The sequence below is a fragment of the Zonotrichia albicollis genome, chromosome 8 (assembly GCF_047830755.1).
Source record: "Zonotrichia albicollis isolate bZonAlb1 chromosome 8, bZonAlb1.hap1, whole genome shotgun sequence".
Lineage (NCBI taxonomy): Eukaryota > Metazoa > Chordata > Aves > Passeriformes > Passerellidae > Zonotrichia > Zonotrichia albicollis.
Window position 1 is genome coordinate 20,364,417 of NC_133826.1, and position 7,343 is coordinate 20,371,759.

Sequence of the window (7,343 nt, forward strand, 5' to 3'; positions counted from 1 at the left end):
ATTTACAGTTTCTATGCTACCACATGGATCAAATCAGTCTGTCAAATTCTCCATGTCCTGCAGCACAAGGGATTTAATTTTAGGAGGATATCAGGCTTGGAATAAACTTTGAGTCATCACCTTATCTTTTAAAACCTGTAACCTTACTTGCCAATTTACACACACAAATGGAATGTGCATAATGAGTCATGGTGAAATTCAGGTAACACTCCCATACACAAGGCTGTGATGGAAAACCACAGCAGACATCAGGACTGCAGAGCTCTGTTTAGCACACACTGTCTTGCATTCAGGAACAGTGCATGTTCAAACAAGCAAACAAACAAGTCGGCCTCCCCCTCCAACTCACCGCTAAAAAAACCCCAACACACAACCAAAGCAAAACCACACACCAAGCCAACAACAGAACATATAAACCCTCCACAAAAATGAACAAAAACCAAACAAAAGACAGACAACCAAATCTATACCACAAAAAACCCACACATGCATCAAAAAACAACCTTCCCAAACATTAACACAACCCCCAAAAACACCTTAAGACAGAGGCAGTGCCGCTTGAAAGGTGCTCAGAGCACCTATAGCTCTGCATGCTGCAATGGAAGTTGAAGAGATGCCAAGAACCTTCCAAAAGAGATTCCTGAAAATTATCTTTATAAAACCCATTCTAAGGGAGAAATATTTTCTACTGTGCATGCAGTACAGCCAGGCTTTTGACAAATAATGCTTATCATTTTTATAGCAGTTCACTGATTATAGGAATCTTTATATATATATTTCATTCCTTGCCCCAAGTGACATAAATTATGCTTATGACAAAGCCTCAAGAAGGTTTCTAAGCATGAAGACTAACACCTCTTGTCTGTGAAACTCAACCACAAGACCAGAGGCCTCCAGTGAGCAACTAATGAAACCACTGCCATTGTTCACCATTTCTACATTGAGTGGCTATGAACAAGACATAAAAGGCAGCTGTATTTCTGTATATTAGTGAACTTTAGGATAATTTTAAAAAATTTTCATTATCAAAAATATGTAAAGCAATACAATTGCCACATTGTAAAAGTCACTGCCTTTTTGATAATTAACTGAAGGAATATCAAAGTCCAGAAGATGAAAGACACTGAGCAATAGACACTTAGAGACTGTAATTGTCAGAAAAAGCATTTTACTCTGCATGAGAAAGAAAAGAGTTTATGCTTGACTGCATTTTCTACTAAAGGCACAAATTACTTGTAAATTACTTGTCAGTTCATCTTGTTAAAAATTACTATATTTATTTACTTTATTGCAGCTACATTGCTTCTAATATGGATTTACTTGTCCTAATAACTTGTGTCCATACAGCTAATAATCTCCATCAATTTTATTTTTTTGTTGCTGAAATTCCTCTCAGATTTTCTTGTTCAAAACCAGAGAAATCAGAAACATAAAATGAATTAATACATGTCTATTATATAATCACATCTCAGTCATTTTTGTTAACTTTATTCCAATGTCATAATTCTATTATTTAGCATTCCCTTCTCATTTCGCCAGTCAGTCCACACTACTCATTCACTTTTGGTGACCACCTGACTCTGACCCAAGTTTCTCATCCTTTTCTGATTACTGCAAGACAATCTACATGCTCACAAGGTACCAAGCCTATGCAATTACTGTTTTTAAGGAAAATGCCCCTACTAGTCAGAAATAAAATCAGTTCCCAGCTGAGTAGCAATGGCTTTTAAAACTTTTAAAACATAATATCTTCAGTTTAGATACAAGTGATGGCACAAGTGAGCAAGATAAAATAATATCTCCAGTTAAATAATTTTTAACAAAATATGCTGGGGATGGAAAGACTAGGATTTTTTTCCAAAGACATTTTTATAATTAACTTGTCCTACCAGACACTACCTGAGTTTTGTCATTTGCCTTAAGTTTTGCAATACAAGCCTGTGAGCTAAGCAACAAGACAGTAAATAAAAGGCTTGTAAATTGTCACATAGATTTGTTCTTTTAAGGACAGAAAATATATAAAATATGATTTCAGATTTCTTAAGCAGCACAGCATAAATTAACAGCGCTGCTGAAGCTCAATTTTTACCAGAAATTTAAAGCAAGGCAAAAAGTTAATTAAAGCCAAGCAAGAACTTGCGTTAAGACACAGAAAACTATATTAAGTACTTCATTTACTGCAAGACAAACTTTTTTTTTATCAAAAGATTAGTAAGAGGGTCTTAAAAAAGACCAAACACCAAAAAAAAAAAAAAAAAAAAGACTGAGGTAACTTCGTGTGATTCCTTACTTAGAGCTCAGTCAATGGAATGAGGTCTGTAATGCCAGGATGTATCTTCGCCTGGGACAAATCCGTACAAAATTGCAATAAGGGCTTTGGAAAATAATCTAACACCTTACAGAAAAAAATATTTTTTAAGTAAGAAAGAACTGCTGTTATTGCCACAAAAAACAAAGTAAAAGTCAAACAAACTACAATACAAAATGCAGATGTTGTACTACAGTATTCCTTTCTGGTAATATATTTATTTTCACAGCTACTTGCTCCAAGGTTTAACAAATAATCTGGATATGGTTTGCAGAATTTTCATCCTGCTTATTAAGCAGATGTAATATTAAGCACTGCAGGAGGCTGCCAAATTGGAATTCATTATGAGTAAATCTCATAGTGAATATTAATTCTTTAGAGGTCTATTAATTTGCATTAAATGCTAGTATGTATATATTACATCATACAACAAAAATGTGTAGTAATGTGTATATGTAACACAGATAGAGCATATATATAGCCCCTTCTTCTCTCTCAAATTTTTCCTGGGCTGGGGGAAAAAAAGGAGAGAGATGGAGTAGCCACTGATGATGACACACTTTTTCTATCAGCTTTGTGTCCTCTCTAGTTTTGCCATAGCAACTAAGCTAAATCTTCCTCCTTTGGCATCATTAGCCTGATGCTTTGGCTGTGGAGCAAAGAAATTGTGATTTGAGAGGGCTTTGAAGGCATAAGATCCCCCCTCAGACTGGAATCTGCTGTCAAGTCCCTAGCATGGGTCAGTGTCTCCCTCTGCGGCACACGGAGGGCTCTCTCCCTTGAGGCACAAGCCTGGGCTGGCCCAGGCTCGGTTTCCCTGCGCCCCTGCAGCCAGCAGAGCACCTGCCCCTGACACCAAGGGCTGAACCCACCCAGGGGCACAGGAGCAGCCTCCGTGCTGCCGGGGCACACTGCTGGCAGCAGCAGCCCCGGAGCAGGAGCTGCATCTCTCTGGGTTCCCTGAGCCAGCACAGCAGAGAGCAGACCAAACCTGACAGGCCTCTGGCACCATGAGCTGTCACCAGCCCGGGTTATTATCCTGCTGGGATCTTCTTTCCCCTTCAGCAGAGGATATATTCCATCAGAGCAGCTCTACGGGCTGGACCAGGATCTCTAAAAAGCCCAATGCTGGGACCACTGAGTACCACTCTTTTAGCCTTGGTGACTAAACTTCATAAAGGCTTCTATCCAATTCTACTGACTTTCTGCCTTGCAAAGGAATTGAAAGCTAGGGCAGCTTTATCTTAACGTTTAGCTAAATTCCACTACTTCCACTAAATTCTGTTCATAAACAAATATTTATGCACAATATGCCAGACATCCTAGAGATCAAAACAGTTTCCCCTGAGAATAGTTGTTCTCCATTCACCCAGAAAAAAAACAAGCAAGATTTTTTCTGAAAAGATGATTAAAATGGAACATCGTATTCGCTGAAATAAACAAAAACCTCATATTTAACTCAAAATAGTTGTGATTTATGACAACATCAATAACACTAAGTGCAACATTAAACTATTCAATAAAAATTATTCTGGTTTTAAAGAGGAGTATTTAAGAGAAAAAAGCTATATACTAAACAATAAGATTACACCATTTACTCAAATTACTTCTACGTTTCTCTCATCATAGAAATCATGTCATGCATCAATGTGCATGAGCCATTGAGAGGATGATGAAGCAATCCTAGTAGCAGGAAAGAACACTGCTAGCCATTTGGCAATTCTGTCTCAAATAGCCCATTTCCCATTCTGAATTCTACTCTAGCTCCATTAATGAATATCATATTCATTGCAAGACAAAGTTGCAGCTCCTTGCAAGGGCAAGAATTGTCTATAAAATTGTCACTTGTTTATACAAAGTATGTTATCCATTTTCAAACAAAACATAGTGGAAAATACCAGCAATTTTATATACTTCCAAGATAAAACTTTACAACTTTTCACTTTCAAATAGCATTATGTCAAATTTAATTTTAGAAAAAAATTAAAGAGTTAAAAAGAATGCTTCTCTGCCAAGTATTTATATTTCTCCCTCCAAATCATATTATTCAATGTGCCTCTAAAAAACCCCACAAACCTGTGTCAGATTGATTTATTTATCTTAATTTCTTTTTACTTTCCTTTTGTTTCAGCAGTCAAGCAAAAAAATCCATTATTTGCCTAGTTCTGCTCTGCTATACTTGATGTTCTTATGGTGCTCTCTGAAGAAAACACAGGACAGCATACCAATCACTCCTGGCAACACACTGGGTGGTTTGCATGCTTAAATCAGAGAAACCTCAGACAGCTTTTGGGTTCACAGAAATCAGTCATGGCTGACCCAAAGCTGAGAGTGTTCTGCATGCTAAGCATTCACACCAGCAGTCCTCAAAGGGATAAACTGTCTCATTATGACTGTAGCTGTATTCAGATTGGAGACTAAAATATACCAGTTCCTTGAGGATTTGCAATGAAAGCTGTAGGTGTTATTCTCAGTATTCAACCTCTTTAGCTCATTTTGCCTAATTCTGTCCATTAACTTTGAGGTTCTGCAGGTAGCCATGAATACTTATGACCTATATTCAAAATATTTTGACTTGCTATTTGATCCATCTGACATACCCAGGTGGTATTACTGATGGGCTCATGTTCAGCGAAACCAATAATATTGCTAAGCACTTTTTCCCTGTTTCTATACTTGATTTTTTTCAGCTCATTTGTTGCACTGGGTTCCTTGATTTTGCAGAGAACTGGATTAAACTAAAGTCCTGTCATTTAATCTTGTATGTTTGCAACAGAAGATTTCCTCCTTGTCATTTCAGGGCAAGAGCAAGGGGAGTTATACCTCCCCTTGGGAACTATAAGGGTAGGAATATGGAATAACAGTGGGGAATATTCCTTCTATGCTCAGCATGTATTGAGACTACATCAGATTTGGACAATGATTCTTCATATTGCAGACTCCTGCTATCAGTTTGTAAATGAGCTCTCTGCATCTCATATTTTATAAGAATATGAATGAATATTTTGTTAAATGTCTATAAAAAAACCTCATTCTTTAAATTTGACCATTAATATTCAGGAAAGAGCAAAACAGCAAGACATAATTCAGATCAACAGTATTTCCAAAGCAAAAGATTTCAAAAAGTCAGTCTCCATCATGGTGATACAGCACAATGAGTCCCATCAAAACTTTGAAAACACTTGCTCATAGCAAGCATAGTTTCACCCTTTTCTGCCTTTTCTTTGTTGTTCTTACTTTTTATCTTTTACCTTATCACTTAATCCAAGATTAAAAATAGGCATTTTATATTTCATCTCATATAATGATGATGTACCTAAACTCTCCTCAGCTAAAATGATTTATTACAGTTCAGATTCTATGTATTCAAAAGTTTTAAGTATAAACCCCAAAACTTCCTCAGCTGAGAAGTCTAGCATCTAATTCAGCCTTTTCTCAGAAATATAGTAGCCACTAATCATCACACAAAGCACATTTTTGCTCTCTCTAGGCAAAATGATTCTGTAGCACCACCTAGTGAGATGACATCACTGTCTGTGGTGGAATTCTGAATTCTCCATCAATATTGATCTGTCACTTTCGCTTTTGGAGAACGTCACTGGTTTCAAGATTATAATTCAAATTCCATCACACAATTCATGACATGCAGTGATGCTAGGGGTCATAGGAACCCTTCTTTTGCATATTCAGAATGGAACAAGTTCATTGCCCACTGTGGAGATGGAAGGCTGCCTTCACCATCTCCTTCCCTTCTCCTTGAGATGTCTGCTTGGAAAACACAGCAGTATCTGACATGTGTGTTGAGCATTCCTTTCTACCCCTATCTTACTGCAGCACTGATCATTAAAAGCAAACTCTGAACTTCCTTCACTTCCAAAGACTGGGAAAGTGAAATCTGTGAAGGCCAGAAAATTCCACAATATTGCTGTGAACAAGCAGAGGACTTGAGGAAGTGTGTCCAGGATTTGGTAATGAGATCCTTCAAATCCAGTAGCTTTCATCTATTAGCAACCTAAGCTTTCCATGAAGTCTACACAGAAACTGAAGAGCAGCAAGTTCTTTCATACCTAAATCCAAAAAAAACTTTCTCCTGAACTCCTGTCATGATCAGCATATTGGCATTAAGTATGAAATTTGATTATCCCTCTCTTAGCTTGCATAACTACAAAGTTTTATTAAAAGTCTGAAAAATTTACTTCACCAAAGACTGTTCCAGCCCTCCAACTAAACCAGAGCAAAAGCGGCAGGCATGAGATGATTTTCAATTGCTTAAGATATACAGGGTAGGGATACACCTGTTTAGGGAAGACATTTAATATAAAGGGTAAACAATATAAAATACTCCAAACATTTAAATGCTTCTTGTTACCCAAGAACTCCTTAGGAGATCCACAAAATGAAAACTACTGGAATATGCTGTGAGAACCAGTATAGTCCTCCTTAGGCTGCTTAACTACTAAGAAACATCTTTCTGACAAACAGTGAAACAGGAGTTGGTGTTGCACCACCTCGGAGATTTTCCTACCTCAAGTGTTCCTGAGCAGCCTGACCAAACCTCAGATTTGGTCGCACTTCTTGATGAGGGCTGGGGGAACCGCAGCCTCACAAAAATGGGTACGCACCGCTATTCAGTTTCAGCTTCTCTTTGCCAAATCCCAAAACATCAAAGCAGCAGTCCCTGGGAGAGGTAGAGGGACAGAAATTGATTGTTATGAATGTAGAAATCTAAATATTATCATATCTATTGTTATCTTTTAGCTTCGGAAAGCCAGGTCTGACTTCAGACCAAAGCAGCATCATGCTTAAACCAAGTGATAATTGTGATAGAAAGAAGGTTACTTGGTATGACTTTGGAGAACTCATTCAGTTGCCCTCAGGGGAAATTACCTACACAGTATAGAAATTTAAAGAATCCAGCGCACACCTCACATCTATATAACGTAATCAATTCTTTAATCAAAAATTCTGCATTAACCAAAACTTCCCCTGTATTTTCTACAACTGAACTGAAACACAACTTTAAATTACTTAATTT

At 37.4% G+C, this 7,343-nt stretch overlaps 1 long non-coding RNA gene across 2 annotated transcripts in view; it reads right to left on the reverse strand.

The window, feature by feature from the left end:
- Positions 1-6,982, reverse strand: part of LOC102073469 (uncharacterized) — a 68,621-nt gene extending 61,639 nt beyond the window's left edge. For both annotated transcript variants that reach the window (XR_012581381.1, XR_003380414.2), the window contains exon 1: positions 6,834-6,982. This is a non-coding gene — a long non-coding RNA (uncharacterized LOC102073469). The remainder of the gene's footprint in view (positions 1-6,833) is intronic.
- Between the last annotated feature and the right edge of the window lie 361 nt (positions 6,983-7,343).